The sequence below is a fragment of the Tamandua tetradactyla genome, chromosome 15 (genome assembly GCF_023851605.1).
Source record: "Tamandua tetradactyla isolate mTamTet1 chromosome 15, mTamTet1.pri, whole genome shotgun sequence".
NCBI lineage: Eukaryota > Metazoa > Chordata > Mammalia > Pilosa > Myrmecophagidae > Tamandua > Tamandua tetradactyla.
In genome coordinates, this window is record NC_135341.1 from 26,162,614 (window position 1) to 26,189,889 (window position 27,276).

The following is a 27,276-nucleotide window of genomic DNA, read 5'->3' on the forward strand; positions in this document are numbered from 1 at the left end:
CAGCATTAGAGGGGGGAAAATCTTACTACCAGCAATTTATTCACAGTTACAGTTTTACCACCTGATGTGCAAAATAACAACACTCAGTAAGCGTTCATTATTGTGCTGAATAATTCCAATTTTCAATTTAATTCATAACATTTTTTAAAGACCGCAAAAGGGAACATTTGCTTAGCATCACGTTTTATTTCCATATTTTGGTTGAAAAGAGTAAACTCTAGTATTCGGGGCGATCAAGATGGTTTCACCAGGGTGTTTTTCTCGGATTTCAACCGTTTGAGAATTTAGAAGCCTGATTATGTAATCAAGAATGTGACAGATGCTCATTACCAACATTGAAAAGGTAAAGAATTAAAAGGTGAATTTGGATCAGACCACCCAGGTATTTTCAGGGCAGAGGCTGGGAGGCAGCTGCTATAGTTTGCTAACACTGAATTCAGTGGCACTGCAAGCTGAGACTGTTTATCTCTCTTGGCAAAATACCAGCAGTGTGTATCAAGCTCAAGGATCTTTCAAAAACAACTGATACCAAAAAAACAATTAAATAAAGACTTAGGCAGAAAACCACAGCTAGTGTTTGAGTTTCACATCTGCCTGTTCGCCTCCACACCCTCTCCCACCTCGGCCCTGCCTGAAAGGGGAGAGGTGTGCTTTTGAATTGAGAGGTCTCTCCCAGGTCTTCTACCCCATCCTGAAGCAGAATTGGGATTCTTTGAGTAGATCTGCTGAGTTCCTATCACAGGCAACCAGAGGAAGTTCTCCTGAGGGAACTGCAGCTGATTCAGCTGCCACCCTGCTGCCCTTGGCAAAACTGCCCTTTCTGGCTCCTTTTGAGGCAGATTAGATAAGGGAGGAGGGGCAGGGGTGTGTCCTTAAAACCCTTGACAAAAAGTTCCTTTGGGGCACACACCCCTAGCCCCTGCATACCCAGCCCTCGTTCAGGTGGGCACCTGAAAAGAACCAATGATCAAATCCTGAAACCCAGAGGGTCCAGCCTCTCCAAGATGATCCACGAATTATATCCCCCTATCCTTTAGTATCCACACCCCTTCGCAACATAAAAATATCAAAACGGGCATTGCCTAAAGACCCCTATAGACTGGGAAAAGGATCAAAGGAGGAGAGCAGTTATAACAGAGAACATAGGATTTTACAAATGGGTATGACTGCTGAAGCACTATATTGATATTTCTTCTAGCCGCCAGTGTTTTGGAGCAGCTAGAAAGAAAAATCTGAAATAGTGGAATGGTAACTCATAACGAGCTCTGAAATCTGTTCTGTAACTACCTGTTAAAGTGTACTTTGAAAATTATAGCTTTTTTGTGTATAGGTTATATTTCACAATTAAAAAAAAAAACATTTAAAAAAAGGTAAGATTAGAAAAGAAGCAAAGATCAATCCCTTATTAGCATAGCCACAGTGGAGAACAGCCCCTCCTCATCCTTATAATGCAAGGAGCCCGACCTCAGACGGCTTCTCCTCCTTTGGAGAAGGCCATGCCCATCTTCCTTAGAGTATGCAGTTTCACTACGCATTAAGATTTTGAGCTGTACACACTAACTATTCCTTGGATTCTTTGGCTGTCCACACTGGCTAGTCTTCAAGTTCTTTCCTGCAGCTGAGTCAAGAATCTCCATAGCATCAGCCCCTGGCGAAGATCTCGACTTCACTGAGAATTCCTGTTTGGCTGTACACGCTGACCAGTCCTTGAATTCTTTCCTGTGACTGGCTCAAGAACCCTTACGGTACTAGCCCTTTGTTGAGGTCTCAATTTCTCCAAGAACTCCCAGGGTTGTGCAGAATTGCCTTGACATGGGTTCCATGTACTTATTGCTGCAAAATAAACCTTCCAAACTTAAGGGGTATAAAACCACAACTATTTTATTATGCTCATGGATTCTATGGGTCAGACATTCAGACAGGACAAAGCTGGATGGCTTAATTCAGCCCTGCAATGTCTGAGGCCTCAGCTGGGAAGGCTTAAATAAGGATAACTGAACAGCTGGGGTTGGAGTCATCTGGAGGTTTCTTCAAGCACATGTCTGGAGCCTGGGCTGTGATGGCTTGAAGACTGGCCTTTAGTGGGACTATTGCCTGGAACATCAGCATGTGACCTCGCTGTGAGGCTTGGCCTTCTCACATGGCAGCTGGGTTCTAAAAGGGACTGTCCCAAGAGGGAATAGCCAGGGAAGGAAGGTTTCGAAAGAGCCAGGTGAACGCTGCATGACGTTTGCTGACCCAGGGTTGGAAGTCACCCAGCTTCTCTTCCACTGCGCTCTACTCGATGCAGTTCAGGCCCGCCCAGATTCAAGGGGACTGTGCAGGGTCACAGGGCAGAAGAGCATGAGGGACGGGAGCGGCGGTTACAGTCGTCTTTGGAGAATGCCATCAGCCACAACCTGATCAGGACCTGGTGGTCTCCCCTTGGATTCCTGCACTGGTTCTCCAAAAGGAAGGGGCCAAGAAAGGAATGGAGGTCCTGGGAGAGGCACTTGGGAAAATCCCTTCACTCAGTCACAAATCAGCTGCTGTTTAATGGCCCTCACAGCCCACCCCCTCTCCCTCCAGGCTTGCCTGGGCCCCGTGACCCTGTCTGGCCAGACACACAGACCGATTTTAGGTCCCTCTTACTAGGCCCAGGGCTCCCCCAGTCCCGGGGTCTTTGGCCGGCTTGCTCCCCTCCTCTTCAGCTTAAGGCCCAGGCAGCCTTCGAATGTCAGCTCTAACGTCACTGCTTTGTGAGAAACTTTCCTGACCCCCCCTGACCAGGTCAGACTCCAGTAGAGACACTCATAGCACTAAATACCTTACCATAGCTATATATATACATATATATATATATATATATATATATATATATATATATATATATATATATATTGTTATTTAGTGTTTGTCTCCTCCTCTTGTCTGTAAACTCCATGAGGTCAATAACTCTGTTTTTAATGAGCAAGGTACCTAACACACACACGCACACATGCACAAACACACAATCGCAGAATCCTGGCTCAGAGAAGGTATTTAGTAAACATTTGCTGGAATAAATTGATGTGGTTACTGAGCACCTCGGATTCACCAGCCATCGAGTTAGGTGTGGGATGCAGTAATGAGACAACCCCACCTCTGCCATTCTGGAACTCACACCTAGCAGGGAAACCAGATGATAACCATATAACCCTGGGCTATATGTGTTTTAGAAAAAAAAGGACTCTAAAAGAGAAAAGGAGGGACCTATCCTAGCCTTGGAGTCAGGGAAGACTTTCTCGAAGAAGTGACATTTCCACTAAGTGCTTCTCTCCAACCCATCCCTGAAGCCTTCTTCCCCACCAAGCATGTAAACACACAGGTCTCAATTTCTTTCTTTCTTTGGGAGCAAATAATTACTCCTTTGTAATTTACACTTATGGTGTGTTGCAGGATAAATCAGTATAAGCCCCGAACAAAGTATAAATACATTTCTCAGTGTGGAAGGGCTGTTTAATGTTACCATGTGCACTAATTAAGTTGTGTGTAATACAGAAAGCACTTTGACATTGTTAAACTTAATGACCCTCTGCTTAAAGAGGAAAGACACATTTGCAGTGAAATTATAGCCTGAGCTGTAATGCCTAGCCTGAGAGACGCCTCCAAGTAGCTTGTTTCCAAACGCTTCAAAGCACCAGCTTTGAAATAACAATAATGTGAAAGTGGCAGCGCTGTCCTTTAAGCAGCTTAATTGTTTCCAGGGAATGTTTCTTCCACCTGTCCAACTAGCAGAGCTAAAAGTCAGAGCAGTTAATAAGGCTCAGGAATTATTTTACTGACCCTTGGAGCCCAGAAAGTCCAAGCTGGCTGAAGAAGCCTTCGAAGTCCCCATCCTGTTCAAGAACGCATTCCAAGGCTTTCCATGCACCAGCTCAGTTAAACTTGATAGCAGCTTTCTAAGGTATTTTTATAGCCATTTTAAAGATGAGGAAACTGAGGCTTGGAGAGATTAAACAACTTTCTTCATTACTCCATTCATAAAGGGAACGAGGCATTGAAAGCCCCTGTCTTCTTGGAGTTTACTTCCTAGTGGGAAATTCATATAAACACCAGGGCATGACATAGTGCCAAATGTGCTTTGAAGAGAATAAAACAGCGAAGAGTTTAGAGAGGAACTGACAGGGAAGGGGCCTGTCCTTGAAATGGTACAATCAGGAAAGGCCCCTCTGAGGACACTTTGACCAGAGATTTGGATGCTGAGTAGGGGGTGTGTGTCAGTTTGAAAGGATGCATGTCCCCTAGAAAAGCCATGTTTTAATCAAAATCCCATTTCATAAAGGCAGAATAATCCCTATTCAATACTCTATGTTTGAATCTGTGATTAGATCATCTCCCTGGAGAAGTAACCCAATCAAGAGTGGTTGCTAGGCTGGATTAGGTAGAGGCGTGTCTCCACCCATTTGGGTGGGTCTTGATTAGTTTCTGGAGTCCTATAAAAGAGGAAATATTTTGGAGAAAGGAGGAGATTCTGAGAGGGCAGAATGACGTAGCCATGAGAAGCAGAGAACCCACCAGCCAGCGACCTTTGGAGATGAAGAAAGAAAATGCCTCCCGGGGAGCTTCATGAAACAGGAAGCCAGGAGAGAAAGCTAGCAGATGACGCCGTGTTTGCCACGTGCCCTTCCAGCTGAGAGAGAAGCCCTGACTGTGTTTGCCATGTGCCTTCTCACTTGAGAGAGAGACCCTGAACTTCGTCGGCCTTCTTGAACCAAGGTATCTTTTCCTGGATGCCTTTGATTGGACATTTCTATAGACTTGTTTTAATTGGGACATTTTCTCGACCTTAGAACTGTAAACTCGCAGCTTATTAAATTCCCCTTTTTAAAAGCCATTCCGTTTCTGGTACATTGCATTGCAGCAGCTAGCAAACTAGAACAGGGTGGCCACAGGAAAAGGTCTCCAGGTAGAATAAAGAGCTGATCCAGAGGCCTGGAGACAGGACATGTCCACGGCAAGGGGAAGGCCAGAGCAGCTTAGGCACTAGTGAGCACGGGGGAACAAATAATTCGGAATAGCAATGTACCCAGTTAGAATACTTCTCCCCAGATTCCCAGGCAGCTGGAGATAACCAAGTCATCATTATTATAGGCAACATACACAGATTGGGGCTGTCAGGAAAATTATCATTTTCTTGATAACCTGGACAGAGTCAGCTGGCACACATTTTATTTTCTTCCTCTTCCCTTATCCTTCCTACCTGGAATGCAGAAGCAATGTCTGGAGGTGCCACAGCCATAATGCAACCATGAGGGCAAAAGTCACATGCTAAGGATATCAGAACAAGAAGCTAGAAGTCTGGGCCTTTGATTCTTCCTTGAGCAGCTGTACCAGCCTTGGACTATAAACATACAGACCTCATCCTGCATGACAAGAATAAGCCTCTTTTCAGGGTCTACAGTCTCCAAAATGTCTTTAAATAAAATTCAAGATTTCATGAACTTGAGGGGCCAAAGGTCACATCTTTATTTTTGCAAACCTCTGAGACTTAGCAGTACTTTCAATTACCAATGCGAGTAAAAGACCCAGGGCAAAGCCTGCTACTTTGTCCATAGAAAACAAGAATATTCTTATTTAACATTCAAGTTATTGCCGATATCACAATCATCATTTAAACTTATCACTATTTTGAAATACTTGTGGTTGGTTATTAGATCCACTGCTTGATCTAGTTATTTAATGTGTTAATTTTTAAAAAGCATATATATTGCTACATCCCAAATTTGGATTTTTAAAAATGTTTTGATAATTATTTCAATATAATTGGTTTCCTTCAAAATCCTAAGAGTTTGATTTTATTCATGTAAAAACATTCTTCTGATAAAGGGTCCACAGGCTTCCTTTCCTGACAGAGAAGGTCATGGCAGGAAAAAGAGTTTAGAACCTTTTTCCATTGAGTCAAGTGCTACGGTCCGGTCAGAATTCCCTTGGGACCCTCCTGTTTTCCCCTGCTGATACTTGGGCAACTCTGAGGGCATGGAAATTTCTGGATCCAAGAATGGAGACGGATAAATAGAGCACGATTTGATGTGCTTTAACCAGCACTCCTGCTCAGAAGTATCTTCTTCACTATCTAACCCTGTATCTTAAATTCCACCATTTGCAGCTCATTGCCCTTGGATTTCTCCCCTAATTCTCAGAGTCCCCTGTTGAAATGCAGATGTCCCTGGAAGACACAAGAGGCCCCCAGTGCCTTTGCCTCCTTCCCAATCCTCCCTGCGGCTGGGCCTCCCTGCCCTTCAAAGGACAACATCCAGCCGACAAGGTGGGAAATGGCTTCCTTCTTCTCGGTGGGGGGATCTGTCAGGGCCAGAAAGGTTGAAGAACGAATGGAAATGTTAGTCCACCTGTGCTGTCATCCTCAGACAAGCCTCCCTCCCGCAAGCCTTGCTGACAGTTTCCGTGTGGCATGCTTTATGGTGGCTGACGTTACGTCTTCTTGCCGTGATGATTTGCATCCTGACGGTTAGCCAGGGTGCTGCGCCCAACCTTTAGGCATCCTGCCCTTCATCACAGCAGCCAGTTTACCCAGAGCCATTTGTCTAGACCGCAGCCTCCTGGCTCCTTGTGACATGGCTCCCACAGGCCCACTGGGGAACAGGATGAAATAATATGTCACATCCACAGAGTGAGCAAAGGTCACCCCTGCTCTGTGGCAACAGAACATCTGCCCCCTGGGAGATGAATTGATGGCCACTTCATCACCAGACATGATGACGGCCAATTAACTTTCTTTTCCTGTTGTGTTTGGCCACAAAATAGGGCCAGAACCTGGGTAGGAAAAGTCTTGAGGTCTCAGACACCCATTGGAGATCTGGTGTTGCCTGTGGCTGAGTGACACGAGACCCCTATGGAGTTAAGGTCATCTGCTAATCCCAGCCTGGGATCCTAAAATGTATGTTGCTATTAATGCTTCTTAAGAACACAGCTTTTGTGTGGTATTTTGCACTGGGAGTTAGACTGTGGGTGTTATCTGTTATCTATTGCTGTGTAACAAATTACCCTAAAACTTCACTGGGCTGGTGGTTTCTGCCTCAAGGACTCTCACAAATCTGCAATAGAGATGTTGACTGGAACTATGATCTCACCTGAAGGTTCAGTGGAGGGTTGGATCTGTAGCTCACCCACCTGATGGTTGACAGGGCTCAGTTCCTCCCAGACCATTGGCTGACGGTCTCAGTTCTTCACTGGCTGTTGGCAGGGCCTCCCTCAGGTCTTTGCCATGTGGGCCTCTCCATCTGCCCACAACAGGGCAGCTGGCTTCCATCAGAGCAAGCTAGGGAGAGAGTCATAGAGGATGAGCAAGGCAGAAGCCAGAGTCTTTTGAGGACCTAATCTCAAAAGTGACATCCCATCATTTTTGCCTCATTCTTTTTTGTTAGAAACCAGTCACTGGGTCCAGCCCACATCCAAGGGGAGGAGATTACACAAAAGCACAAACATCAGGGGTCAGGGGTCCCTGGGAGCCACCCTAAAAACTGCCCATAGGTTTTTGTGTTTTGTGACTCTCTTCATATCTTATACATGAATTGCATTTCTGAACGCAATTTATTGTGCTTCTGTCTCCAGATTGCAAGAATATCATTACACAACACTAAGAGTTCCTAATCTGGGATCTGCGGGCACTGGAGGAAGGTTCTGGGAATCTTCTGAAGTTCTGGGTCAAACATTGCCTACACGTGAATTTTGCTAGGAGGAAGGTCTGTGTATTTCATTAAATTCCCAAATGGGTTCAAGACCCCAAAGAGCCACTGCCTACAGGCTAATGTTTGCTATCAGATTCTCTCAGGGCAAAGAGGAACTACCTAGCCATGCAATGGGTCAGAGAGGGCAGGACTCTGCTGGCCTGCTCACAGGCCATCTGCTCCAACAAGTAGGAAAACCGAGACCTGGGAGGGGGTGAGGACAGAGTCACAGGTGACCTGCCAGGTTCGAAGACCAGGGCTGTTGCATCTTTGCCACACTGCTTTTATCGCCAAGTGTCTCACTAAAGAGAGATGCCACGGGTTTCAGTGGCCATCCCACAGATGTGGCTCTTTGCCAGCAAATCAGTAAAACCATTGCTTCAACACGGTGTTCTGACACATAAAATCCATTCTCAGCATCTAGTTTTTCCTTTTAACTATTTTTTCTTTCACCTTGTTTGAAAAACTTTGCTTTATACTTACAACAGCAGCTCACTGTCCCCAGGACAGGATGTGAATAGCCTCTTGGGGACTATACCAGCTACTGCAGGAAGGGAGATGGGCTCGTGCCTTGGATGGAGCCACTACAAATGCAGGTGCAGCAACCAAACTAAGTGCGTGGTTCAAACACCCCATCAAGAGGTGCCCGGGTTGAGAGGAAAGTGGCTTTGACTACCCCCCTTGCACCCTTCACATATGTGACCTTGAGTATGTCACTTAGCCTCTCTGGGCCTCAGTTTCTGCATCTGTAAAATGGAACTAATCATAGGTGCTGCCCCACTGGGATGTGGGGAATACTAAATCAGACACTAGTTATAAAGCACTTAGCCCAGCATCTTAACCAGAGTAAGCCCTGAAAAAAAAAAACAGGCACTGCAACCTCCTTTCCATCTCTGAATTTCTAAAGGTTAAGGAGCTTGGGCAAGATCACAGCTAGTGAGGAGCAGAGAACTTTTAACCACTAAGCTATGCAAGAATATCAGTGAAAAACCTTGGAGTCCAGGGACTTGGGTCTTGGTATCTTCTCTAGCCACACCAATATCTGACCTTTAGCAACTCATTGCTCTCTCAGGGCCTCAAATGAGTAGGTCAAGATTGCTCAGCAATACCCACAGCCAAACATGCTGCCCCAACTCCAGGCACCCCCCTCACGTCCACTGACAACCAATACTAGTCAGTCCTAACACTGGGAAGGGTACGCAGCAGGCCTGCAACCCATGCAATTCCCCTCTCAAGGGAAGCACTGGGAAAGGAAGGAAAATGGCCCAACCAAACCCCCTCCTAAACATACTAATGACAGATCTCTTTTGTGTAAGTCACTCCCATGGGCATTGCTTAGAGATTTCCTTTCTTATAGCCGGATGTGGAAGCTTTCTAATTGGCAAGAGAGGGCCTGGGGAGCTAAGCTGATGGGCTGGCCCTCTCCCTGCCTGGACTGCATCTCAGAACTACATGTGGCCTTAAAAATTATCAGTAAAACCTGGTAAAAGTGTACATCTATTTTGGCAATCTAGTCCTTTGTGTAATTTTCTCACCCTAGAACTAATGAGGATTTGAGCTTTCCAGGCTCTGAGAACATGGGCACCTCTTTGTGGTCAGGACCGTTTCACTTTTGTGTCTCCAGGTCCATGCACTGAGCCTGACCCGTACTAGATGCTCAGTAAACAGCCATTTACTGACTGTTGGTTGTTTCGTTCTAGGAATTGACTTTCAGGGTCCTGACTCTTCAGTGGAAGCAATCAGCATTTGTGCTTCAGATAGGAGAACTGGACGAGGGAGAAGAAGTCATGGAGAAGGCCGAGTATCTCCTCAAACCCATTTTGAAAACTTTAAGCTACCACCCAAAAGCTGCTGCCAGTGTGCTAGAGAGCTCTGGCTGGGGTTGAATGCCCTTCTGAGGCAGATCATCAGTTTGATGGGTTCATTACCTGCCTTCGTCATAAATAATCCAGAAATTTTAAGGAATTTACATTGGGGACCAATGCCATTACAATCCACCAGCTTGAACTGGAGAATTTTGGTAACAGCCAATTTTTTGAAGCATATAAGCCCACGGAGATAAGTTTCCACAAAGCTTTCCATTGAGCTTCTCCTGTTAAGGGAAGCTGTCAAATACCATCCCTTTTCCTTCTAATAATTAACAAGTGATGCTAAAAAAAGAAAAAGGCTTAAAAATGGTAAAGAAAAAACAGCAGGCTTTTTGTCAGCCCATTTGTCTGGGATTTACCCATCTTTAATGCAGAGGAAGAAAACATTGAACATGTGGCAAAGAGAGACTGTTCAGAAAAAATGAAATTCAACATTTATTGGAAAATAATTTTCCACAGCATTATAATAATCCATTAACCCCAGAATAAACCCAAAGTTAATGATTATCATTATGCAGCAACGTCTCACAGCTTCCAAGGCAAACAAAACCGTCATAAAGCACAATGGTATCTCCTTAGCAGCTCTTTAATGCGCATTTTTGGCTAAACAAAATCCATTACCCAGAGCAGGAAATGCCCAGTGCTAATGACAACTTTGTGCCTCAGTGTCAGGCCTGGGCATCACACACTTACTTTAATAGGAGAAGAGCCCTGGCACTGAATTACTGCCTGAAGATTTGGGCTGGAATAGGGCATTGAGAAAGGACCTTGTCAAATCATTGTCTGTATATTTTATAAGGCATCACAGAGCATGCAGTTAACTTTCACAGAGATTTTATGCTGGGGCCCACCAGGCCCAGAGCTGTGAGCACTGAGAGGACAGAGATATGGTGAAATAAAATGCTGTCATAATTCTCTCAGCTTACAAAGTCAGGCTGGAAAAAGAGACTCGTGTCTGTGTCTGTGTCTGTGTGTGTGTGTGTGTGTGTGTGTGTGTGTGTGTGTGTGTGTGTGTGTGAGAGAGAGAGAGAGAGAGAGAGAGAGAGAGAGAAAGAGAAAGAGAGAGAGAACCTCTTATCCCTCATCGTTGGAAGACCTGTTTTATTTATTAACTATCTAGATCAGGGTTTCTCAACCTTGGCGCTATTAACATTTGGGGCCAAATAACTGCAGGTGGAGTGGAGGTGGCTGTTTAGCAGCATCTCTGACTTCTACATACCAGTATCACCACCCACCACCCACCCCTAGTTGTGATGATCAAAAGTGTCTCCAAATATTGCCATATGTCTCCTGGGAGGCAGTTGCCCCTGTTGAGAACCACCGGTCTTGGGCTAAGATTGAGCCCTTGGGGATTGCCAAAGGGGCCAGGACATAAGGAGCAGAAAGGACACATCTCTGGTCCTCACAGCTGGAAGGCCTCCCAATGCTGCCAGGCAGGAATCTGCTCAGGCTAGGAAATCTGATCTACAGCTGCAAAAAACAAAACAGCAGCTTCTGAAGCCTTTCCACGTGGTGTCATTAAAATGAACTGGACACGTATTCTCAGGCTTTCCTCACCGCCCACCCTCAGAAGGAGAATCAAGCTTGGCCCACTCCCTGATTCCAACTTCCAAAGAAGACTTGACCCAGCCAGAAAAGCAATTTGGGTTTTGTGACGGGAGAATTGAGAAGAAAGGGGAGCGAGGCAGGGTATCAGGAGGTAGACAGGCAAGACCTCAGCTTTTCTGAGTTTGTTTGTTTGTGTTGGGTGTAAGGAGCAACTGTGTCATGACAGGGAGAGGCTGGCAGATACAAAACAAGATTCAAGAATGACCGTGGGTCTCTCACTCTCAGAGAACTCAAAATAATAAAAATAAAAGAACTGAGTTATCTTTAAAAGCACTTTTGTTGATGTTAACTGTGCTCTTGTCATTGCGACCCCATCCTGTGTCTGGTCCACAAGGGTCTTGATTTTATAGGTCAATGGTCCATAGTGGGAGCCACCACTGTGCCAGCAGGTCCCTCAGGCAAGGTGTGGCTACTGGGGGGTAACCAGAGTCTAGGGTATTTATCGAACCATATACAACAATAGAGAGGCCCATAATGTCTTCCAACCATCATTTCTTCCCCACCCGAACGCTCCAGAAAAACTCCCCCCAGTCCCTTCTCAGAGGGCTTTCTTAGCCAGCCCATATCCAATAGGCAAGGAAAACAGATGGCAACATGGTCCAGCTTTCAGGCACAGCCAACTGGGGTTCATGGTACTTGCAGGAGGGCACAGGTCAATCCAGCAAGGAAGAAGAAGAACAGGATGTCGGGTGGGTGATCCACAGAATCTGCCACAGGACTCACTGATGGAGCTCCTTTGCCAGTGATACAGAATATGGTGGGACCCTCCAGATAGCTGGGGTACAAGGTGGTCTGTCTCCAAGGATCATTTGAGTGTCAGCTAGAGGAGCCACGCACAAGAATGGATTACGTCTAAGAACATGTTTTTCTGAGGTACATGCAGTTCCAAACCACCACATCAGGTAATGAAATAAGCATGGCAGAGCAGAAGGAAGAAAAGACCCTAGGTCTTTAAAGATGTCCTTGAGTCTCTAAGAACCACCCTGCTTGGACTTTTTGCTGCATGAGAGACAAAATTCCTTATTTTTAATCTAGGTGAACTGATGCTTTTTGTTATTAATTGCTAACCTCATCTGGTATGTCATGATGCAAAAAATAGCATCTCTGAAACAGCAGAGAACAGAAGAGAAATCTTCTGAGGATGGTTACGATGATGACAGAGGAGATGGTGATGATGGTGATGAAATGGGCTGGTGGTATTGATGCTGATGGTGGCAGGGATGATGGAGATGGTGGGGACGATGGTGCTGTGATGGTGATGATGCTGGCAGTGGTACTGGTGATGCTAGGGATGGTGGGGATGATAATGAGGTAAAGGCGCTGGTGGTAAAGATTGGTTGGTGATAATGATGTCAGCAGCTTCCATTGGTTGAGTGTGTCCTATGTTTTAGACCTACTTTTCACAAAGTCTTCTAATTTATTGGGTTGCTGTAAAGATAAAATTAGAGAGTATGTACAAAATCTTCTTAAATGATTAATTCAACCATAACATTAAGAATCTGTTGCCTAAACACTTATTATAGCCCTACACTGTGCTGAATGCATTAGCAGATATTTCACATGACAACCCTGTGCTAAGGAGTCAGACTCCATTTGATATGCTTGACCACTAACAGCTTTTAAGCCCCGCCATTCTCTTTTCTCTTTTGCCCCACATCTGGGCAAGTCGATAAGAAAGTCCAGACATTCCCTCCCTTGATGTCACATGCAAATCCCTGGTTTGTCTCACCCTGGCCCCAAATACCCCTTAACCACAATAAAAACCAGAGCCGCGCGACCCTTCCTTCATGCAAGCCATTTTCAGACTAACTTGGGCACCTGCCCTGCCCTCCCTAGAAAGCCTTGTGATGCAACTAATAAATACACATATTACTGTGACATTGTCAGTCTCGACATCTAAACCAGCTCGGGGTTGGGAGAAGGAGGGTTAATCCCACCCTCTACACAGAGCAGCCACAAAGTGAACCCCATGAAACACCGGGTTTTGTTATCCCCATTTTATTGATGAAGAAATGGAGGCTCAGAGAGGTAAATTAACTTGCTCTGTACCATACAGCTAACAAACTGCAAGAGGATTCTGTCTGACTGCAGGACCTGGCTATATTTTCTTTCAGCTGGCCTCTCCGCATCTGCAGGTAAAATAAGTAAGCACTGCAGAAGATCCTTGAAAAACATTAAGTGCATTTGTTCACTTAATCATCCTTTTAATCATTCAACAAATGATAAATTGAGTTCCTGCTACATACTGAGCAGGGGGGTAACTTCTTGGGAACAAACATTTGGATAATCAGAGGCCCCCTGAGCCAACTGGAATGCGATGCTTTTCTGAAAGATGTTAGAGGATTCTGGGGCAAGGTAGGGATCAACCAGGCCAATTCCCTGTGGAAGGTGCTCGCAAACAAAGCTCGCTACATGGCAGGTAGATGGAAAACAAAGAACTGGGGAAAGGATAATCAAAAAGATCATCACAAACCCATTAAGTGTAAGGCAGCTTGCTAGAGCAGGAGACAAAACTTGACCAGGGAAGAAATTCATTTTCATTAATGATTATCACCTAAAATCACTGATGAGAGAGTCACAATAATCCTCAACGCCATAGCTTGGATTGGGAGACTGCCTCACTGCTCTAATTAGTAAAATGAAGGGTTAACTTATAAAGCAAGAGCTCGTGTTACAAATTCAGAGGATGGCAATTAGTATTTTTCTGCTCGAGCTAAATTCATCTAATTTTCTGTAATAAATGGCATTAGAAAATGATTACAGGTAAATTAACAGAATAGCCAGTTGAAGCCCTTTTTGTGTCTGCTATTTTAGGGGACTCAATTATGGAAAGTACAAGGCTTGAATGGAGGCTTGTAAACAAATTGATTCCGCATCCAGGAGTGGAATGTCCAGTTTGAATGACATGGTGATAAATCAACCAGAGCTATTTTAGGGAAATTTAGGGAATTTTTAAGTGTGCAGGTACATTTGTCATTTTTGGTTTTGACTATTGACAAAATTGGTGAAGCCTTGCTTCTTCCCCTCCCTGGAGCCGTGGCCAGTGTTGACCTTGGCCAAGCCAAACAGATGCTATTTCCCAGGTCTTTGAACCTTAAGGGTGTGGCACAAAGACAGGAGGAGCAGTTAGAGATGCAATATCACGGTGGCCACAACGGCACACTGGCCACATAGCCCCAGCTGCCAAGCCTTCTAGACAGCCATTGGTTCTCACCCAATTCCTAAGGTAGGTTTTCAGACCACCGTCAATTCTAAGAACTCTGACATCCTTCTGTGCCGGTTTGAGAATATTAGGTACCCCAGAAAAGCCATATTTTAATCATGATTCAATCTTGTGGAGGCAGACCTTTCTTTAGATCCTTATTCAATACAGTAGGGCAGAAACTTTTAATTGGACTGTCTCCAAGGAAATGTGACACACCCAATTGTACATGTGGCCTTTTGATTAGATGAACTGTGACTCCATCCATTCCAGGTGGGTCTTGATTAATTTACTGGAATCCTTTTGTTCTAGTTTGCTAGCTGCCAGAATGCAATATACCAGGAACAGAATGGCTTTTTAAAAGGGGAATTTTATAAGCTGTTAGTTTACAGTTCTAAGGCTGAGACAATGTCCCAATTACAAGTCTTTAGACATGTCCAATCAAAGGCATCCAGGAAAAGACACCTTGGTTCAAGAAGGCCGATGAAGTTCAAGGTTTCTCTCTCAAGTGAGAAGGCACATGGTGAACATAGTCAGGGCTTCTCTCTCAGCTGAAAGGGCACGTGGAGAACATGGCCTCATCTGCTAGCTTTCTCTCCTGGCTTCCTGTTTCATGAAGCTTCCTGGGAGGCATTTTCCTTCTTCATCTCCAAAGGTCACTGGCTCGTGGACTCTCTGCTTTGTGGTGCTGCAGCATTCTCTTCTCTCTCCGAATCTCTCTCATTCTCCAAAATGTTTTCTCTTTTATAGGACTGCAGAAACTGATCAAGACTGACCCAAATGGGTGGAGACACGCCTCCACCTAATCCAGCTTAACAACCACTCTTGATTCAATTACATCTCCAGGGAGATGATCTAATTACAGTTTCAAACATACAATACTGAATAGGGATTAGAAGAAACGGCTGCCTTTACAAAATGGGATTAGGATTAAAATATGGTTTTTCTAGTGAACATACATCATTTCAAACCAGCACAACCTTAAAAGAGGAAACATTTGGGAGAGAGCCAGAAATGACAGACGCTTCAGAGCTGACAGAGGGAGCAATGTAGACACTTGGAGAACAATTGTTTCAGAGAATAGAGACACAGATGTTTGGAGATGCTTGGAGCCCAGCACACATCTTAACATGAGATGTTAAGCAAGCCAGAACCTGGAGAGAACAAAACGAAACCAAGAGATGAAAGCCAACCCAGAGAAGTAAAGGGAGGAACCTCCGCAGGAGCAGAGACTGAAAGCTATGGAGCCCAGGAGCAAAGGACCAGCAGATGCCAGCCACGTGACTTTCCAGCTGACATAAGTACTCCTGACCCATAGGCCTTCCTTGAATTAAGGAATCTTTCCTTAGATGCCTTAGTTTAGACATCCTTACAGATCTAGAACTGTAAAGTTGTAACTTACTAAATTCCCTTTTTAAAAAGCCATTCCAGTTCTGGTATATCGCATTCCAGCAGCTTGCAAACTAATACACCTTCCAATACAATCCCTTACACGTAAGGTGGCCAGAGCCTGTTTCTTGCTAGTGACCAAGAATTTTGACTGAGTCATAAATAAACAGAGGGAAGAGGTAAGTTGTCCATTAATCAAGCTTCCTACCCAGGATAAGCCCTCTGCGTAAGATAGGAGAGGCTTGCTTTTAGAAATATGGGGGAAGACAGCGGGAAGCTATTTAGCTTTGATAAATGCGGGGAGTGTGGTTTGGAGGGCACCTGTCTCCAACCAAAATGGGAACAGATAGAATTATTACCAGAGAGGGTGTCAGGAGAGGGGAGTCTATCCATTTAACCAGAGCATGGGAAATGAAGTCATTATCCAACAAACAAAGAGCAGGAGTGCTGTTGAGGTTGGAGCAATTACTTGAGGCCCCTACTTAAAGGAATTATTAGGATGAATGACAAATATGTAGGACGGGTTATGAATCAAGGCAGTACTTCCTCCTGGTCTTGTCTGTCTGGTTCTGATAGTGCTCCTGGGATATGATTTTCTAGCAGGGCTTCCCCTGAAGAGGTCCTAAGAAAACTGATGGTTCACAGTAGGTGCTCAACAAATACTTACTGAAATAATGTGTGTCCTCCCCGTGATGCCACTTCTTATGGAAAGGAAGAACAATACAATCTCTAAAAAATGGTATGAATATTCATGTTTAGGCTTTTGCGTGGCTGTACATTTTCATTTCTTTGATATAAATATTTAGAAGCACAATTGCCTAACTTTATAAGAAATCACAAAATTGTTGTCCAGAGTGGCTCTACCACTTTTAATTTCCACCAGGAATGTAAGAGTGATCCAGCTTCTCTGCATCCTCATCAGCATTTGGTATTGCCAATATTTTTAAATTAGCCATTCTGGTAGGTGTATTGTGCAATCTCATAATGGCCTTAATTAGCATTTCCTTAAAGGCTATTGATGTTGAACAAATATTATTAATGTGCTTATTTGTGATTTGTATACCCTTTGGTGACACAACTGTTCAAGTCTTTTGTTCATTTTCCTAATGGGTTTATTTCTTCCCTTACTGTTTAGTTTAGAGAGTTCTCTATATATTCTAGATACAAGTCCTTTGTCAAATATGTGACTTGAAAATACTTTCTCCAAGTCTGTAATTTGCCTTTTCATCCTTCTAACAGGGTGATTTCACAGAGCAAACATTTTTAATTTTGATGAAGTCTAGTTTATCAAATAGTTTTCTTTTATGGATTATGCTTTAGATGTCTTGCTAAGATCTCTTCACCTTTCCTTAGGGCACAAAAATTTTCTCCTATATTCTCTTCTATGAGTTTTATAGTTTTACATTTTAGTTCAGGTCTGATCCATTTTGAATTACTTTTTGCATGAAATGAGATGCTTAAGTTAAAGTTCTTTTTATTTTCTTTCGGCCTCAATATATCTGTGCTAGTTTGAAGCTATTATGTAGCCCCAGAAAAGCCATGTTCTTTTAATCCTAATACAATTATTATTTGGGTGGGACCTTTTGATTAGATGTTGCTTCCATGGAGATGTAACCCACCCAATTATGAATGGGTCCTTTTGATTAGATGGGGATGTGCCCCCACCATTCAATGTGGGTCTTAATTAGTTTACTGGAGTCCTTTGAGAGGGGAACATTTTGGAGAAAGCTTAAATGCAGACATGTGGAGATGCTTGAAGAGCCAACACAGAGAACAGAGAAATGAAATGAGATACAGACATATGGAGATGCAGAAGGAGCTGAGAGAGCCATTTGAACCCAGAGGCCAGGAGAGCAGGACAGCAGATGTCACCATGCACCTTCCCATGTGACAGAAAAATCCCAGAATCAGTCTTTCCTTAGTAAAGATATCCTCTTTTTAGCGCCTTAATTTGAACATTTTCACAGCCTTAGAACTGTAACTTTTAACTTAATAAATCCCCTTTATAAAAGCCAATCCATTTCTGACATAGTGCATTCTGGTAGCTTTAACAAACTGAAACAGATTTTGGTACCAGAGAGGTGGGGTGCTGTGGTTTGCAAATACCAAACACATTGAAAAAGTTTTTTTTTTTAATGGATAAGGGGAAGATTTTGGAAGGATTGTGAGGAGTTGAATAAGAATGTCCTGGATTGCTTTGAAGAGACTGTTGGTAGAAACATGGATTCTACAGATACTTCCAATGAGGGCTTAGATACAGATGAGGAATGTAGCACTGCAAACTGGAAGTAAGGTGACCCTTGTTTTAAAGCAGCAGAGAATTTGGCAAAATTGAGTACTGGTGTTGGATGGAAGGTAGAATTTGAAAATGACAATCTGGAATACTTAGCTGAAGAGATTTCCATACTAACTGTAGAAAATGCAGCCTGGCTTCTTCTTGCAGCTTACAATAAACTACAACAGGAAAGGGATAAGCTGAGAACTGAACTCTTGGGTACAAAGAAACCAGAAACTGATAGTTTGGAAAATTCTGAGCTTTTGGAAAATGAGACCCCAGAGAATATTGTCCTATGTGAGGATTTAACCAAACATGGAACCAGCCATTTCAGGAAAAGCCAGGATTGGAGATGGAATTATCCAGAAAGGAATTGTGGAAAGTTCTGTTGTCTGATGGGTGTGACCCTGTATGCTGCATGGAGAATCTACAAGTGTGTTGAGGGATCTGTATAAATGGACCACTGCAAGTCTGAACTAAAAGGGAAAGATTGAAGGAAAAAATGACTTCAAAGGCAGAACCATGGAAGTAAGCTCTGAAGTCAAGAAACCTGGATCAAGGACAGTGGACCCATCCATCCACGTGGAGAGGGTGAGTTTCCCTGAAGGCAGAGGGCAGACCTTCCACTTCAAGGTTCAGGAAGAGTTTTGGTGCTTCAGGCCTCAGGGAGGGTGGAGCATATTCCCTTGGAGTTGGAGGGGAGCCTGAAGACCACACCATTTTTCTGAAGGGCTTGAGCTTGTGTTCTGGAAATGGCAGAGTCCAGGTGCCACCCTGCTACTTGGTGGGAGTGGACCCAAGAAAATGGTGATCTCCCCAGTGTTCCCCAATATTGCAACTCTCATCCCTGTGTTTGAAGAGAACAGGCCCACAGTGTAAGACCTTGGAAAGAGTGGGACTGCCACGCTCTAAAGCCCTGAGGATGAAATGTTATCCTATAAATGATCCTCAGACCTTAAAATCTAATGGAGTCTGTGCTGCTGGTTTTTGGAGTTGCTTGGTTCTAATGACCCCTATTTTCCTTTCCATTTCTTCCTATGGAAATGGAAATGCTTATCCTATAACTGTCCCTCCTTTGTATATTGGCAGCAGATAATTTGATCTGAGCTTCACAGGTCCAAACCAGAAGAGAATTTTTACCTTAGCACAGACCATGCCTATAATAAACTTTGATGAAATTTTTGTTCTGTTTTTTACTTTGTATTATATTTGTATTGTTACTGAAATGGCTTAAGACTTTTGTGATATTGTGATGGAATGAATGTATTTTCTATATGGAAGGAACATGTCTTTTGGGGGTCCAGAGGGTGGCATGTACTGGTTTGAAATTGTAATATACTCCAGTAAAGCCATATTTTTAAATCCCAATCCAACCTTGTGGGGGCAGAACTATTGTGGGGGGATCTTTTGTTTAGGTTGTTTCCATAGAGATGTGACACAACCAACTGTGGGTGGGACATTTTGATTATATGGAGAGGCGACCCCACCGTTCAAGGTGGGTCATAATTAGCTTAGTAGAGTCCTTTAAGAGGGGAACATTTTGAAGAAATCTCAGACTCAGACATCTGAAGATGCAGAAGGAGCTGAGAGAATTGTTTGAACCCAGCAGGCAGGAGAGGACAACCAATGTCACCATGTGCATTCCCATGTGGCAGAGAAACCCTAGAATCAGCCTTTCTGGTGCCTTCATTTCAACATTTTTACAGCTTTAAAATTGTAACTTGTACTTGATAAATCCCCTTTGTAAAAGCCAATTCGTTTCTGGTGTATCCCATTCCAGCAACTTTAGCAAACCAAAGCAATGTTCAATTGTTCCAATTCCATGATTAAAAAGACTATCTTTGAATTGCTTTTGCACCTCTGTCAAAAATCATTTGGCCAGAATTATGTGGGTCTACTTCTGGACTTTATTAAATACCATTAATCTGCATGTCTGTCCCTTCTGCAATATAGTCTGGTATTAATACAGTAGCTGTGGTAAGTCTTAACATTGTCAGGAACTGATTTGAATCACAATTCTTTCATTTACTGCAATAGACAAAATAATGACCACCCAAAGGTGCCCTAATCCCTGGAAACTGTGAATATGTTACTTGAAGTAATAAAAGGAACTCTGCAGATGTGATTAAGGTTAAGGATTTTGAAAAGGGAAGATTATCTTGGATCAGCTGGGAGGGGCTAATCTAACTGCATAGGCCCTTAGAAGTGGAGCAACTTTCCCAGCTGTGTTCAGAGAGAGAGAGACGTGAGAATCAGAAAGAAGTCAGAGAGATGACACATTGCTTTGTGCTTACATTCCATGAGCCAAGGAATGCAGGTGGCTTCTAGAAGCAGAAAAGTCAAGGAAACAGGTTCTTTCCTAGAGCCTCCAGAAAGGAGTGCAGCCCAGCTGACACAATGATTTCAGCCCAGGGAGACCACGTCAGACTTTTGAACTACAGAATGGCAAGATCATCACCAATTTGTGTTGTTTTAAGCCTCCAAGTTTATGATAATTTGTTATAGCAACAGATAAGAAATATGGATATAATGATGTTTGCAATGTAGTACTGGTGTGAAAATTAGAAATGTAATATTTAATGGGGAAAAAAATGAAGCCATAAGAAGGAGGAAACAGCTCTAAGAGGAGGTAAACTGAGATGGAAAGGAATATTTTAGCTTAAGCAACCATTCTCAGTTTTCAAAGAATTTACTTTCTCCTCTAGTCAATGGAGATAATAATACAGCCAAAGCTCTGGGCACTGACCCCCAACCCACCGAGCCCACCAAGTTAACTCAACCCTCCAGGAGCAGTGGTGATGGCCTAGGGTGTTCTAAATATCCTCAGCCAGCTTATAAGGTGCTACCTGCTCCGCCTAGCTGATTCCCCATCTGAACTCACTTTTTGATTAACCTCCAACTACAGGTGCTAATCAAACTAAGTAAAGGGGCTCCTAATCCAGCATGCACCATCTGAGGTTGTTACAAACCTCTACTCAGGGGTCACTAATTGAGTTTACTGTTGAATAGCCACAGAGGAAGGATATTCCAGCGTCCCTGCTGCCACAGCACTTGCTAGCCACTTCACACACTGGACACTTCTGGGAAGGTGGGGGGCAGTGCTCGTGCCTTCTCTGGGGCACCCCAGTGACTCCTTTTGGTAGCAAATGAGGGCCAGGTCCTGGTTTATTGAGACATGCAGTGTCTCACAAGCCCTGCCTAATACTCCCTCCAAGCTGGGTCCCCTCTCTCTTTCTCTTTCCACTGGCTTGTGACCTAATCCCTGCCCAAGGGGTCAGGTTAGGTGGGAAATTCAACTTATATAAGTGAGCAAGTGCCAAAATTGCTTGGGGAAAAAAGATGCCCATCCATCCCCACTCCAGGAGGTCATATTCAAGTGTGAAGCAACCCATGGGCACATGCAGAGGGCCGCTGAGCCATGCGCCTGTTAAAATTCTCATCTTTGCCCATTTTCATTCAAGCATGCATGTGTGATAAAATACCCAGATGAGCATCCACAGGCCAGACCCCAACGTGCTCACAATGTTTTTTTCTGAAAAGCAGGACCTACACAGCTTTCAATTTCTTCTCCCTATGTTTACATTCCAGTTTTCTACCATGAGTGTGTGCTGCTTTATGGAGGAAAAAATATTTAAAAGTTAATTTTCTTTTAAAAGAGAGTTCTGGTTCAAAGAAAATATTTTTCAGAATATTTTTCAGGGTAAACATAAAACATACCAGACATTTTTAAAGGCCCCTAATTTGGGCTGTGTTTTGGGTAAGAGGGAAGCCGGGTTTGGAGTAATTCCTGCACGTAAGGGGTGAGCGAAGCCTCTCCCAGCCCTGACTTTGCCCTTTTGCTATTAAGAAAAGTGAGTGGAAAGGTACCTAACGGTGAGCGCTCAAGTTAGACTGCCTGGGTTCAAATCCTGCTTCCTAACTGTGGGACTTGATTGCTCTGGGCCTGTTTCCTTTTTTCGCAAAAAAGAATTTCATAACAGCACTACCTCATATACACACATTTACATGAGCATGTAAACTGCTTAACACAATGCCTAGCACACGATAAGTGTTCAATAAAATGTGGGCTAATTTTACCGCGAGGCACGTAAATGTCTGGTGCTCATCTCCATCAGCTCCAACATCCCTGTTACCAAAAACCAGATTAATAGAGGATGACAGGCTTGTTCGTACTTCCGCTAGATGGCCCAACGTGCCAAGATAGAGTCCCTTGTCCCCCAGAGTTCCTAAGTAGGTGAGGTTCATGTAGGAAGGTCTCTGCACAAGTATAATCACACCCGAGTCTCAAAATCTGTGCTCCTCAGTGAAATGGCAAAAGGGTGGAGAGGAGAACTGTTATTACAGTGTGTGCACCGGGTGTGTAGCTGGCCTCCAAGGAGGTCCCCCGGTAGTCACAGCCTCACACATGCACAACTGGCCCATGTGGCCAATGGGCGACGTTGCATGAATGATGGAGTTGCCTTCTGAGGTTCCATCAGAAAACACCTGGGGCTTCCGCGTTGCTCTCTCTAGGGTCACTCTCTGTGGAGCAGCTGGTTGCCATGTCACTGGGACATCCAAGCACTGCTATGGAGACACACAGGACATGAAGAACTGAGGTCTCCAGCCAACAACCAGCACGAATTTGCCAGGCAAATGAGTGAGATTTCTTGCAATAGGATCCAGCCCCAATCAAATCTCCCAGTGACTGTAGCCCCGACTAGCATTTGGACTGCAAACTCATTTGAGACACTGAGCCAGAATCACCCAGCTAAGCTGCTGCTGAATTCCCTGTGCCACAGAAACTGTGTGAGATTATAAATATTTGTTGTCTTTTTAAGCTAAGTTTTAGAGTTAATTTGTTACACCACAATAGAGAATTAATACACCAAGGCTGAGTTACTGAAGGGCCAGTTAAAATCATCAGGGGGTGGAGTGACTGAGCACAAAAAGGAATCATGGTCTCTACTCCCCACCTCACCCCCCTCCAACCTCATCATCACAGGAAGCAGCTGAGCTGATTGCATAAAATGACAATATTGAATCTGAGCCTGAACATTGCAGACTTTGGGTACCAGCTTTTTATGCTCCCTAGGGATCAGATCCCCAAATGTGCTATGAGTTTTGCTCAGGCAGGGTGCCATGGACCCAGGGTGGGTCCCAAGCCTTAGAGCCCTGTCCCTTACAGAAAATGGCGAGAGGCAGAGGGAGGGAAAGCGGCACAAGAGCAGCCAAGCGCTTCGGCACCCACCTCAGCAGATGGCAACAACATCTGGAAGTTTCCCTTACTGCTTCCAGCCAGAATGCCTTGCCTTTAAGGCCTACCGTCCCCAAGAAGAGTTTCTCCACCTTTAAAAAAAAAAAGCTACAATGACACCCTCCCCTTGTGCAAACATCTCTGATTCCCTCCTGCTTCCATTCTGTGAACAGAGAGCTAAGGCCTTATAAAAACCTGGATAGCCCCCTCTTTCTGATAAAGGTGGGTTGTGAGGAAATTATAACCAGCAAAGAAACACACATTTGACATAAGGCGATTAGGAAGGAAATTATCAGCTCTGTGCACAAATCTCCTTTCAAACATTTGTTTTAATGTTTACATTTTGTGGTGTGGGCAGAAGAAGGAAAGAGCAGAACAGGAAGCAAGAGAATTTGCTTCCAGCTGTGGTGTAAGAGGTGGGACCCACCGCCAAGCGCTGCCGGCCTTGCTGGACTGGGCAGGAGATGAGAACGGGCTGTAGCTGCTGCCAGGCCCAGGAGAGGCAGCTCGGTGTGGCACACAGCATTGTACTGCGTTCCTTTGGGCAAAATGAAAAGATCATCCCTAGTGTGTCGGTGACCCCTGACCTCATTCCTTGGGGCATGATTTCAAGCATCAGCACACTTCAGAGCCCTCCTCATGGGGGACACAGGGCTGTCTGCTGTGGAGGAGGAGCCCAGGACTGGGGAAGTCCCTTATGCCCTGTACGACTCTGTGCCAGTCCCTTCGCCTGGCGGTACCATATCTGTAAAATAGGAACAATGATCCTAATAAATTGCTGCATATGGAGCATCAACTGTGCACCCGGAAGAAGGCAAAATATGGTTTACTTACTACCCACAATCCTAAGAGCCATTGAGGAAGTTAAATAATGTGCCCTGAATCTCACTGTTAGCAAATAATCAGGACTCTCTGATGCCAGAATGCTATGGGAGAGCAGGGTTTACTGGCTGTAGCGCAGTGTCTCAGGCTGTGAGGGAAAGGGGGAAACTCCTGGGACCACCTGTGCATGCCCATGAAGGAAGCCTGTGCAGAGAGGGCCAGGGAGGCCCCTAGGCTTTAGCCTAGAGCTGGTATCTAAAATCAATGTGTGGATAAGCCCTGAAGGACGACACGTGGACAGGCCAATCTGTAAAGGTTGGGAAAGGTGCTTCCTTTTATTCCTTCCTTTTCTTCTTCTTCTTTTTTTTTAAATTAGCTCTTGGCAATCAAGGAAAGCTCTTTCATAACACAACCTGGATACAAACTTAAGGAGCAGATGCCTCAGCGTCTAAATTCCAGCAATTACACATTAAAATATCAGAAAGTCTGGGTTTCAGCAAAATGTTATAAAACATACAAAGAAACAGGACACAATGGCTCAGGCAAAGGAGAAGATTGAAGTATTATAAACAGTCAGTGAGGAGGAGCAGACCTGGGACATACCAGACAAAGACCTTTTAAAAATGGTCCGAAATATGTTCAAAGTACTAAAGGGAAACATGGACATCAGGAAAATGATGGATGAATACAAAGGATATCAGTAGAAACATGGAAATTATGAAAAGGAACTAAACAGAGCTGAAGACCACAGTAACAGAAATTTAAAATTGCCTAAAGGAGTTCAAAAGCAGATGCAAGCTGGCAGAAGAAAGAATCAGGAAACTTGAAGACAAGACAACTAAAATCTAGGAGAAAATAGAAAGATGAAGAAAAGTGAGCAGAGCCTGCAGGACCCGTGGGACACCATCAAACATTCCAATATATACACTGTGGGGGTCCCCGGAGCAGGAGAAAGAGCGGAAGGGTCAAAGAATATTCTAAGAAATAATAGCTGAAAACTTCTCAAATTTAACAAACGACATGAATATACACATCCAAGACACTTAATGAACTACAAATAGGATAAACTCAAATAGACCCATGCTGCGGCATATTATAACCAATTTGCTAAATAAATATTGAAGAAGGATTTCTGAAAACAGCCAAAGAGAAGCAATGGGTCATCTACAAGAGAGCCTCAATAGGATAAAGTTCCAATTTCTCACTGAAACCCTGGAGGCAATAAGACAGAGGCGTGACATACTTTTGCTGAAAGCAAAAAATTGCCAACCAAGAAATCCATATCCAACAAAACTGTCTTCAAAACTGAGGGACAGATTAAGACATCCCCAGATAAACAAAAGCTGACGGAGTTTGTCACCACTAGACAGGCCCTACAAGAGATGCTAAAGAGTTATACAGGTGGAAGGGAAAGGAAAATAGGCAATAGACTAAAGCCACATGAAGAAATAAAGATCTCTGGTGAGGGTTGCAGTGTGGATAAATATAAGTACCAATTCTGTTGTATTTTTGGTTTGAAACTCTACTTTTTACTTTCTACAGGATCTAAAAGATGAATGCATAAAATACAATGATACATCAGTGATTTTGGACTCATGTATAAATGTGGCATTTGTGACAAGAACTGCACAAAAGTGAGAGGATGGGTGTATAGGAGTATAGTTTGCATATATTATTGAAATTAAGTTGATATCAAAGCAAATGAGATTGTTATAGATTTAGGATTTTAAATTTAAGCCCCAGGGTACTACAAAGAAAATACTGGGGAGAGCTCCAACATTGAAAACAAACTCATAGAGACAGAAATTAGAGCACAAGTTGCCAGGGGTGTGGGACAGGGACAATGGGGAGTTGAGTTATAATGGGTGCAGGGCTTCTGTTTGGGGAGATGGGAATGTTTCAGTAATGGAAGGTGGTGAGGGTATTGCAATATCAGCAATGTGATTCCACCAAAGTACACCAGAGGTGAGCATTTTCTACCTTTCCTTTCCTGCTGGATGCCACCTTTGATTGCTCTGACTTGTCTCTGACATCTGACATCCTTCCCTTCTTCCATCAAGATGGATTCTGTACTTGACATCCCAGTTCTCAGAGCTTTTGTCATGTTCAATCTGGAGAAAAGACATAAAAAGAAATGAGCTGAAGAAGAAAGGGAGAAGAACTTAGCTGGAGAGGCCTAGTTGAGATATAGTTTAAAGGGTAGGGGTGAAGGTGGAGGAGGGAGAGAAGGAAAAAGAAGAGTGCCTTTGAGGTTAGGGGTGGAGGGAATTGGAATTTCTTGGGAATTGCCCAGAGAGGCTGCTGCTGGGTATGAGAAAATTGGCAAGAAGAGGTGAAAGTATTTGGGGGATATTAATTGGCTCCCTTTGTGTGTGTGTGTGTGTGTGTGTGTGTGTGTGTGTGTGTGTGTATGCTGTATGGCGGGGTCACATTTCATTCTTTTCCCATGTGAGTATCCCGTTATTGCAGTACCATTTGTTGAATTGTTTGTTTCTTGGTTGGTTTCTTTGTTTGTTTGTTTGGAAAGTGCATGGCCCGAGAATCCAACCTGGGTCTCTGGCCTGGCAGAGGAGAATTCTACCACTGAACTACTGCCCTTTTACTTTCTTTCTTTCTTTTGGCTCCCTTTTAATGTTTCCAGAGAAACACAAGTTTCTGTTTCCCTCCTTCCCCAAGACCTCATTTAGGTATTAAGCCAAAGCCACTTGTAAAAGGAGTGGGCTTCAGTTGACGTGCATAGGAGCTCCCATTAACTGGGATTTGGAAGACATTTTTAATAGACATCCAGCGCTCCTGCACTGTGCCCTTGCCACCCAAGGAAAGAATCTGGAAACTTGGCTTTTGGCCTCATCCCCAGCTCTGTAAGCACCCTCTCCCTACTCACGGGCTAGGGCTGATTTTCCCTGCTCAGCATCCCTGGGGCTGCACCAGTCTGGTCTTCAGAGTCAGCGGCTGGCATATGTTGGGGTGGGGAGACTGAATAGTACATTTAAGAGTTTTCAGAAACTAAGTGTACTCTTCCTTTGTTGTGCTATTGGGCAGCTGTCCAGCAGTACCAGCTGCTGTCATGGAGACGCCGCTGAAACAGCTGGATAGGCTGCACTGAATGGGAGCGGTTGTTCTATAATCAGATTGTATGCGAAGTGTGAGTGGGACTTTATTTGAAAGGA

The 27,276-nt window shown here is 44.1% G+C and overlaps 1 long non-coding RNA gene across 2 annotated transcripts; it reads right to left on the reverse strand.

The window, feature by feature from the left end:
• Nucleotides 1-5,471: 5,471 nt before the first annotated feature.
• LOC143657892 (uncharacterized) lies at nt 5,472-27,089 on the reverse strand. 2 transcript variants are annotated; one of them, XR_013163011.1, is made up of 4 exons: nt 26,991-27,089; nt 26,087-26,217; nt 7,150-7,297; nt 5,472-6,321 (listed from the first exon to the last, which is right to left on the reverse strand). It is a non-coding gene; the product is annotated as an uncharacterized LOC143657892 (long non-coding RNA). The 2 variants fall into 2 exon arrangements; XR_013163012.1 differs by lacking the exons at nt 5,472-6,321; nt 7,150-7,297 and adding an exon at nt 23,522-24,029.
• Between the last annotated feature and the right edge of the window lie 187 nt (nt 27,090-27,276).